The 9,138-nt window shown below is 43.1% G+C and overlaps 1 protein-coding gene across 1 annotated transcript in view; it reads left to right on the top strand.

Moving 5' to 3' along the window:
- The window catches only part of LOC109697568 (M1-specific T cell receptor alpha chain-like), a 685,092-nt gene that overhangs the window by 607,062 nt on the left and 68,892 nt on the right, over window positions 1–9,138 (top strand). The window lies entirely within an intron of this gene.

The raw sequence follows: 9,138 nt of genomic DNA, 5'->3' as shown, positions 1-9,138 counted from the left end.
CACACATACACAAAAAAAAAGTGTGTACCTTGTCCAAAATGATTCAGTGGCAGGGATATTGCCAGGAGCAGACAAAGGTCCTGAGACCATCAGCCCAGCGCCAGCTACATGAGCACACTGCATCCCAGAATAAGGACCAGGCGTCAATCTGAACATCAGCCAGGCTGACCTTCAGCAATAACCAAGACTCGCCAGTCTCCTGGTGCATCACAGCATTGTCAGTTTCTTCCACTGATTGCGTCTCCAGAAAAGATTGAAGGCAGGATCCAAAGGGCATTTCGCTGTCTTCTGATTGGGGGTCATCATACTTGACAGTGTGATGGCTGTGTGACACACTCAGTAGGTGGCAGAACAGGAAGCCCCTGGAAGCTGAGCTCCTAGCCCAAGGCTTGTGGCTCCCTCGCCCCATGTTCTTTCCATTGCTCCATGTCATGACTAGTCACCCACTGTTCTTGAAGTGCACGTAAACCATTGCCCAAAATGCCTATTGATGAAGGATCCTGGGATGCAGTTGCAGGAGAGGCCCAAAAGTGCAACACTGCATCCCTGGCTCCATTATTAACCAGCTACAAGAGTTTGGGAATGTTCTTCACGTCTCTAGGCTTCAGTCTATTTCCTATAAAACCATAGGCAAAGCTTCTTCCATTTTTAAAAGTATATCTAATGACTTTCGTGGTTCTTTTAAAGTGCAGAATTCAGTAGAAATAGGCAAAGGAGAGACTGAGTCCCAGGGACTGAGTCACATCTATTCCAACATCGTATAGTCAGTTTCCTATGGAGGACATGGGGATGCCACTGAGCTCCAAACCCAGGGACTGGAAACTGGGATTCTGGGATTCACCAACAACTGTGTAGGCATACCTCACATTCTTCAGTGAAAGAAAAATGTTCTCCAAATAAAGTGAGTAAAATGGAGGCAACAGAGAACATCCAAGAAAGAGAAGGTAGTGAGACATAACAAGATGCAGAAAGAAGATAAATTAGGGGAACATTTTTTAAGGAAATTAACTTTGTGTCCAATTTGATTCTTAAAGTGAAAAGAGACCAACTCACAGTAACAAATAGGTGATGATGGATATTAAAATAAAGACACTGCTGATGGCCTCTCCTTAGATTGGCCCTGACAGAAAACACAGCACAGGCTTGGGGACCCAAAAACAAAGCGGCCTCAAGCTCTCAGCTCCCCCTTGCCAACCTTGTGAGGTGACAAGGGCCCACTGAGTCAGAGTGGGAGATACTCTGCTCCTTGGAAGTCAGAGTACTCTCCCATATATGGTTAGGCCTTTTATTAGTCAGTTGTCACTTGAAGACACCTCTAAAGACCAGGTTGAAACACAAAATTACTAAGAGAAGGATGTCAGGTCCAGCTGGTGCCTGTCTCTGGGAGGTAGCTCTACTGAGCTATCACCTGGGGTTTGTGTGCAGACTTCCTGAGCACCTGCACCACTGTGGAAACTCAAAGCACAATAATAAGTAGCACTATCTTCGGTCCTCACTGGGTTGATGACCAGGTGGAAGGTTTTATGGGTTTGACTGTGCCTCACATAAAATCGACGTTGAACAAATTCTGCATCACGAGACCTAGTGTTATCCCTGTAAAGGATAAACTGAAAGGACTGATCTGCCCTTCTTCGGTACCAATATAAATCTGGATTTAACAATGTAGTTTGATAAGTGCAGAACAATGTTATCTCACTGCCACTTGTCACCATCTGGTCCTGGGAACTCTGGGTCACTTTGTCACACAGCATGCCCTTGTCTGTGAACAGGAGAAATGAGACAATAGTGAATTTTGCACTCCCCAGGTACCGAGTCCAGCACGGGCCAGTACAGAAGATCTCAGTTGGGAAAGATAAGAAGGACACAGAAATGAAAGTTAAAGGCAGAGAATGACTAAAAAAACCAAATGTGCAAGAGAAAGAGGACAAGCCTTCAAAAGTCACAGAAAGGGAAATGGGGTGTAGAACAAGAGAAACAAATCCACTTACAGAAAAACAAAAGGCTGAAGCCCACAATTAAACTCATCTCCTTTTCCTTTCAGAGCAGGGGGATGCAGAATAAAACAAGGTTCCTGAAATCTCTGAGGCCATTCTAGGCTTTTGACAGGAAGAGGACAGGAGGATGGGAGGAAGAGGATGAGGTGAGGCAGGAAGCCCCGATCGTCACGTGACTGGATTAGCTGCAGCTCTGAGGCAAATGCACCAATGGAACTGTTCTGGTGGCAGTAATGTTGGTCTTCAATCCAACATTGATAATTGTTTTTGATGTTTCTGATATGAACTTGTACCAGCCAAGTTTAGTAAAAATACAAAAATGCTGATAACATACAGCTCAGACTGCACCCATTACATTTATAGATGTCACAAAGTTCTGTCTGTATGCATTGTGTGTCTAGAAACATAGAGTAATAATTGTTCTGTACATTAATCTTTGAAATCATGTAGAAAAAAATAGCAATGGCTTTCACAATTGTCCATGTACTTAACCTGTACCAGCTGTCTTGCGTTCCTCATTCAGCTTTGAATTGATTTAATTTTGACAATGAAAACAAATCACTTTTTAAAAGAAAGGAAGAAAGAAGAGAGAAAAGGGAGGGAGAGAGGGAAAAGAGAGACAGTGTGCCCCAGGACAGCAAGCTAGGATATCAAATTGCTATAAAAATAATTCCCTGTTTCTGAATCCTCTGGTCACAGACTGGTGTACCAGTCCACAAATCACATTTTAAACAGCCCTGTCTCACAGAACCTAGCACAGATGCAGCACTTGATAAAATGGAACAAATGGATGAGTATCTTTGTAGTATCAATAATGGAAAAAGTGACTAAGAAGGGAGGAAGTGAGTTGAAAAAGACGGTTTCTAAAATCTGTCTGAAATACTTTTAACATTTTTATTAGCACATATCAGTTGTACATGGGGGAGATTTCATTGTGACCCCTATAGAAATACTTTTAATAAACAGCCATGCAATGGTAAATTTCCTACTGTTAACCAAAACTTCATGAGCTAACAAATATGATAGACTTGTATTTAATTTACTTAGCTCTCTTAATTGTAATGTTACATAGTTAATAAAATTCTATTATAAAAATAAAACTTCTAAACTGAAAAATATATATATATAATCTGTCCAAGTCCTGGGTTCTAGAAATCTTTGATTTCAGATTTTTGAGGAAGTGCTCTCATCCTGAGATCCACCCATGTGGCTTCTTAATCTCCTTTTGGACCCTTTTCAGTACCACTTGGTTCCAGTTGGAAAATTCTGCCCTAAAGCTGAGCTTCCTGGTTGGTAAACTGCATGATGGGTCCCTGAGATGGTGCTGAGTGTGGTTGTGTGTGCCTGGGGAGGCTGGAGCCCCTAAACCACCCCCTCCCAGCCACATGCCATATAAATATGATTATCCATGCAAGCCATGACACAACATTTGGGAAGAACTGCTCTAAAAAAAGAGAACATTAACTCAATCCTCAAACCTAGGAGTATTTCTAGGAATATCTGTTTTTCCCTACATCCAATTCTTCAGGAAGACCTGTCAGTTCTGCCATAGAGGTACATCTCCAGTCCAACTACTTCTCCCACCTCCAGTGCCACCTCCAGTACCATCAACTACTACAGGGACCACTGCAATAATCTCCTGGCACGTCCCCTAGCTCTATTTTTGTCCCTGGACAATCCATTCTCCAGGTCTTTATAAAATGTAAAGCACATAATGCTAACTGGACCTCCTTTCTTGAGTCTTTAACACCCTGCAAAGATCTGGCCTGTATCCTCTCCAGCCTGGCCCACATTTGCTTCTTGCTCTCTCGCTCCCTGCACCACTGGTTGCCTTCTTTCTGATCCTTTACCTACCTCACTTTTCTAGCTATCTGAAATTCTGGCCCCAAAATCTCAGCTCAAAGAGGCTTCCCTGGCCACTCCAAGCACATAGTTATCCCCCCCACCCACTGTTGCCATGATTACATCACTTCATATTTTCCCTCACATCATCATCTGAAGTCATCAGGTTTGTATGCATTTATTACTTTCACACACACACACACACACACACACACACACACAGATAAGGACCTTGTTTATCTTTTCACTGATAATATCCTCAGCATCTGGGTTTGTATCTGCTACATAATATATAATAATATTTTGCAATAAAGGAATGCAACTTTCTCAACTTAAAAACTCACCATTGACACATAAGAATACAGGATACCCAGTTAAAATGTGTATTTCAAAAAAACAAAAATTTTAGTAAGACTTGAACCATTTTTTAGATAATTATATTTTTTAAAGTATTCACCATTTATCTGGAATTCAAATTTCACTGGACATCCTATATGTTATCAGGGAACCTAGACACATAGAATTCCAAAAGGAAATACCAGGTGGCCAAAGTTCCACCATGAGCATCACCAAGCTCCCTTGATATGAAAGAGGAAGGCTCGGGGCTCAGAGACTGCCCCACCTGCACAGAGGCTGTCACACAGAACCCAGGAATTAGGTTCTCTTCCACAGAACCCAGTTCCTGCTGGCAGAAGTCTGTTTCAGAGCTTCCAGGTCTCCCCAGGCCAGGGACCCTGCTCAATTCCCACTGACAGCATTGATATTTACAATGCTGAGCACTCCCTTCCTGATCTGGATGAGAACCATGTTCAGTTGCACTGCTACTTCTTCTTGTAACTGCCCAACCTCAGTTACATCTGACCACACCCAAGAACAGAGACAGGCTTCATGGACCCGCCACAAATGGGCACATGCTGCCCCTTAACACTTCACACAAGGTTCAGACACTGGGTGGCACAGTCAAGCTCTCCGTGCCCTGGTGCCCTTCCAGCATTCCCTGAAAGGCCTCCTTCAGGAAGGGCACTTCTCAGAAGGCCGTGCAGTGCCATGCTGAGTGAGCTTCCAGAGTCAGCCTGCCTGGTTCATATCCCCCCAGCATCTACTTGCTGTGTGACCTTAACCATGACCTTAACCCTTCCAAGCCTCAATTTCTCCATCTGTAAAGTGGAGATAACAAAAGTTTTTATCACAGGACTATTGGAAAATAAAATAAAATGCAACACACCCAGCAAATAAAAGACCTATGAATATTAAGTATGGTTCTTGCTATCACCATTTTTATTAAGTAGACAGATGAATATAGTTCCTAAAAGCATTATTCTCATCAAAGCTATTCAGAGAAAAGATGCTGAGTAAATCCAAAAATAGAGTTGTGACATCTGGGGAAAAAAAGTGTTATACTAATCAATGGTTTAAAAATAAAAAAAAAACTTTGCATCTTTAATTTGCTGTCCATGCTGCAAGCACACTGTCATACAGCACTGTGCTCCCCACAGACCTGGGCCAGCTGTGCTCTTCCTAAATCCCAAACAGTACTGGAAGCCTGAGAAATGAGCCTTCAAGCCCACTGTTCTTAGGTGACCCCAAAGTTTAGGGATAGGAGAGACCCTCAAGATATAGTAACCCATACAGACTTAATGCTCTCCTCCAAATGCATTGGTAGCTGCAGCTGGGCAACTCTTGGGGCACTGGTGTCCTGCAGTTACCATCCACGCACCTGCCAAGAAGAACTACTTTTTATGAGCCTGAAATCACCGAGGCCCTAGACCAGGTGGGGTCAAGGGATTTGGTAAGCAAAGCCACTCTTGTCCTACAGTTGGAGTCTTGATTACTCCTGTCACTTAAGAGATTGTTCTCCCATCAACCTTTGAGGTAGACAGCCTTGTTTTTGACCTTGCAGCGCCCTCTGCTGCTCTAATTATCCCATCTCCATAAATACGTCTTACTAGAGGTTGACAGAAAATAGGTCAGGGAAGGAAAACACTCTTTGTTTATAACTTTAGTCAAAGTTGCTCTTCTGTCTCCAATTGCCTTTCAACCCTGAGACTGTCAGCTGCTTCTCTGTTGGTCCAAAGTGCCCATATCTCCCCAGTCACAAAAACCAGATTGTCTTTGAGTATATGAGATAGCACCCTAAGAGAGGTAGATGAACATTTTCATCTTTAGAGAGCTTAATATAACTATTGAGGACATAGAGAAATTTATTCAAATGACTTCAGACAACTGGATCTTTTATGAAAGAATACAAATATGAGAAGAAAAATGAAAGTGTTTCAAGATCCCTGGAGATAACTTGTCCTGATGGAAGCAGGAAGCATACCAAGGAAGAACAAGGATCAGTAGACATCTGACCCTTGTCAGGGGGGAGTGCAGTAACTACCCAGGGTCTGTACTTTGGGAAAAGATCTTGCAGATCTGGGCAAGGACCAGCATGAAGAATCCTACCATGTTTTTTGCCCAACATCCTCAAAAAATCTAGTGCTTTAAGAACAGCTACAAGGAAGAAGGGATACTATTGCTACCTCTGGAGCAGCCTATAGGAAGAACAGTCTTCTTCCAACCAGGTCAGTGATACTTTTTGTGATAGGGCTATGTGGACCTGTCCTGACTCTTGCCAACCAGATTTTTCAAGCCATCCTTGGGAAGACCCTCTCCAGTTGTTCTCCAGGTCCAGGAGGCAAACAGGTTATATCTCAGACAGTCGGTAGTGGTCCCTGGAACACACTGGTAAGAAGCATTCTGAGGCCACATCTAGACTCAGAGGAGAAGAGTGATGTGTTTATTAGTAGTATCACCATGGAAGTGGAACCAAGAGGCAGCACCACACCGTTTTGTATTTGACATCCATGTACTCAATGTCATTCCCTATAATGAGTCCTGCAGAGAGAATAATCAGAACCAACTCTCTGTTGGATTATCCTTTTGGTAAAGGGCAAATTTTTCAATATCTTTTCCTTGGCTTCCCTGGGCTCTCATGGGCCATTTCCTTTGCTATCAATTGCTGTTGCCTGCAGCCTTAGGAATGAAATTTTTTAAATGAATGAGGAAATTCTATATCTTTCTAAAGTCATAAACTATGTGCCACATCCTCCACTGTTTAACAGGGAGAGTCATACCCTGGGTGAGCCAATAGCATCCCGAAGGACAAAGATCACCCAGGGAAGGCCCTTGTTCCCTGAGGAACATGAAAGGAGTTGCCAAAGACAGGACTGGGACTCAAGTGTCCTAAATTCTAGTCCCAGCTGTACCTACATGACCTTGAGCCAAGTGACCTCTCAGGGCTTTAGCATCTTTGTCTTTGAAAGGAGCACATTTGCCCAGGCAGTCACTGAGTTCCTTCCAGGGCTAATGTATCAGACAGCAGAGCTGACCTGAGGGTTATGAGTTTACATCCCACTGTGCATGTTGCTTGAACTCCCCATTGCCCAGCAAGAGGGAAAAGGGAAAACATGCTTCTTCATTGGGAGATAACAGCTTCTTGGTTTGATATGTGTGACTTATCAGAGCCTGGAGGTCCATGCCCAGTTATTATTGCATCTGAAAGAGAGAAAAGTGCTGAAAACAGCCTTTTGGGAAAATAGCATTTTGTCCTCCCCCCACACACACACACCAAAAGTCTCTGCATAGTGTGATAACTGTTTGATATCTTATTTACCATCTTCATCCCTGAAATCCATTCTTCTCCTTCCTATCTCTACTCTGAAAAAAGGAAGGAGGGATGCTCTCTCAGAGAAGATGGGACACCTATGGGGGACAGAAGGACGTCTCTCTCTCTCTCTCTCTAGTGAGGAAAGAGCAAAGTCAAGGCCACATCCTTTTGAACCATGCTGACACCTCTGGTTTTTGTAAAGGTGTTCACTCCTATGAGTACCAGGTTAATAGGAAACTGGCATTTGGAACCAAGACTGAAGGAATCACAAAGTTCAGCAAGTAATATCTGGCCGAAAAAAATTTCCACCTGAAAATTGTCAGAGAGATTCAAGTGTTCCTTAAGGAATAGGAACAAAATATGAATGTTTAATCCAATTTGACAACTATCTATAAAGAGCCTGCCACTTTTCCCAATGATCACCAGGACAAGTTTCTGAGGAGAAAATATCATTGCCCTAAAGGAGACACGGGTTTAGTCAATGGCACAGAGACTGGATGAACAACAGGCAATTTAGCTTTGAAACCAGGACACTGTGAACAGCAGCCATAAGTAATTCAGCTTCAGGCAAAAAAAAAAAAATGCACACAATAGCATGGATACCCTAAAACACCAGGTAATTGAAAAGTTATTTTATGATTGGATTTAGCATGTTTCATGGTTTGATAGGGCAGGTTTATCTTCCTGAATGCAAGTTTTCTGAAGTTGATCTAAAAAGTCTACAAAGGAGAAAGTATTTTAAGTATGATTTTTCTAAAATTAGGAAGTCAACAAAAGACAAGTAGCACTTTTTGTCTGTGAGGGGAGCCTGGCACCCCTCGTATACTTGACGACCCCCAGTTCTCTTCTTCCCTGCCCTAGGTGAGAACAGTGGTAACCCTCCAGCAGTTATCTTCTTACAACAGCATGGACAACACAAACAGTCCACTAGGTTTTGGGAAAATGTAGTCTTAATTCCCTGTGAAGTCAGAGGAGAACTTTGGACACTCCTGACATACTGGTCTGCCCCTTCATGGTCTGTGTCACGGGCCACTGAATGAATAAGACAGGAGCAACCTCAGATGACAGCTCATGAAGCTGGCCTTCTCTTGTGCCCTGAGTAACACGAGAAATGGGCCTGGGGTCTGAGAGGAGGGAACCTTAGCCCGACCCTAAGGAGGACCTTTGGAAAAGGGGCCAGCCCTGTGTGAAGAGCATGGAGGAGCTCCACCGAGGTGCTCCCTGTGGCGAGGGGCTCAGTGATGCCAGCTGGGATGAGCCTCCACTCAAAGGTGCTTGGGCAGAATCCCAGTAATCCAACACCTGCCACTTGGAAAGGTGGAATACTTGGCCAGGTCAAGCCACCTTGTCACTGGGAAAGCAAAAGTCTGTGGTTTATATAAAGATAGCAGTTCCTGTGGGAAGGAAGGAAATAGAATTTTTACATTTGGAATTGGAACACAAGTACTCGCTTTAAACTAATGAGATCAGCTTATTTGGTTTAGTTTTAAATTACCTGGAAGCTTCTAAGAAAAAACACTTCTCCCTGAGGATTTGGTTCTAAAATTCTGACTTCAAATTTCTGGAAAAAAAAAAGATCAAATGTTAAGGCAGCTGGTAGGCTTGGAAAACTCCATTTCCCTATATAATAAGTAGAAGCCTACTTTTGTTGAC

This window comes from Castor canadensis, chromosome 3 (genome assembly GCF_047511655.1).
Source record: "Castor canadensis chromosome 3, mCasCan1.hap1v2, whole genome shotgun sequence".
NCBI lineage: Eukaryota > Metazoa > Chordata > Mammalia > Rodentia > Castoridae > Castor > Castor canadensis.
The sequence above is the reverse complement of the archived record's forward strand: the minus strand, read 5'-3'. Positions and strand labels throughout refer to the sequence as shown.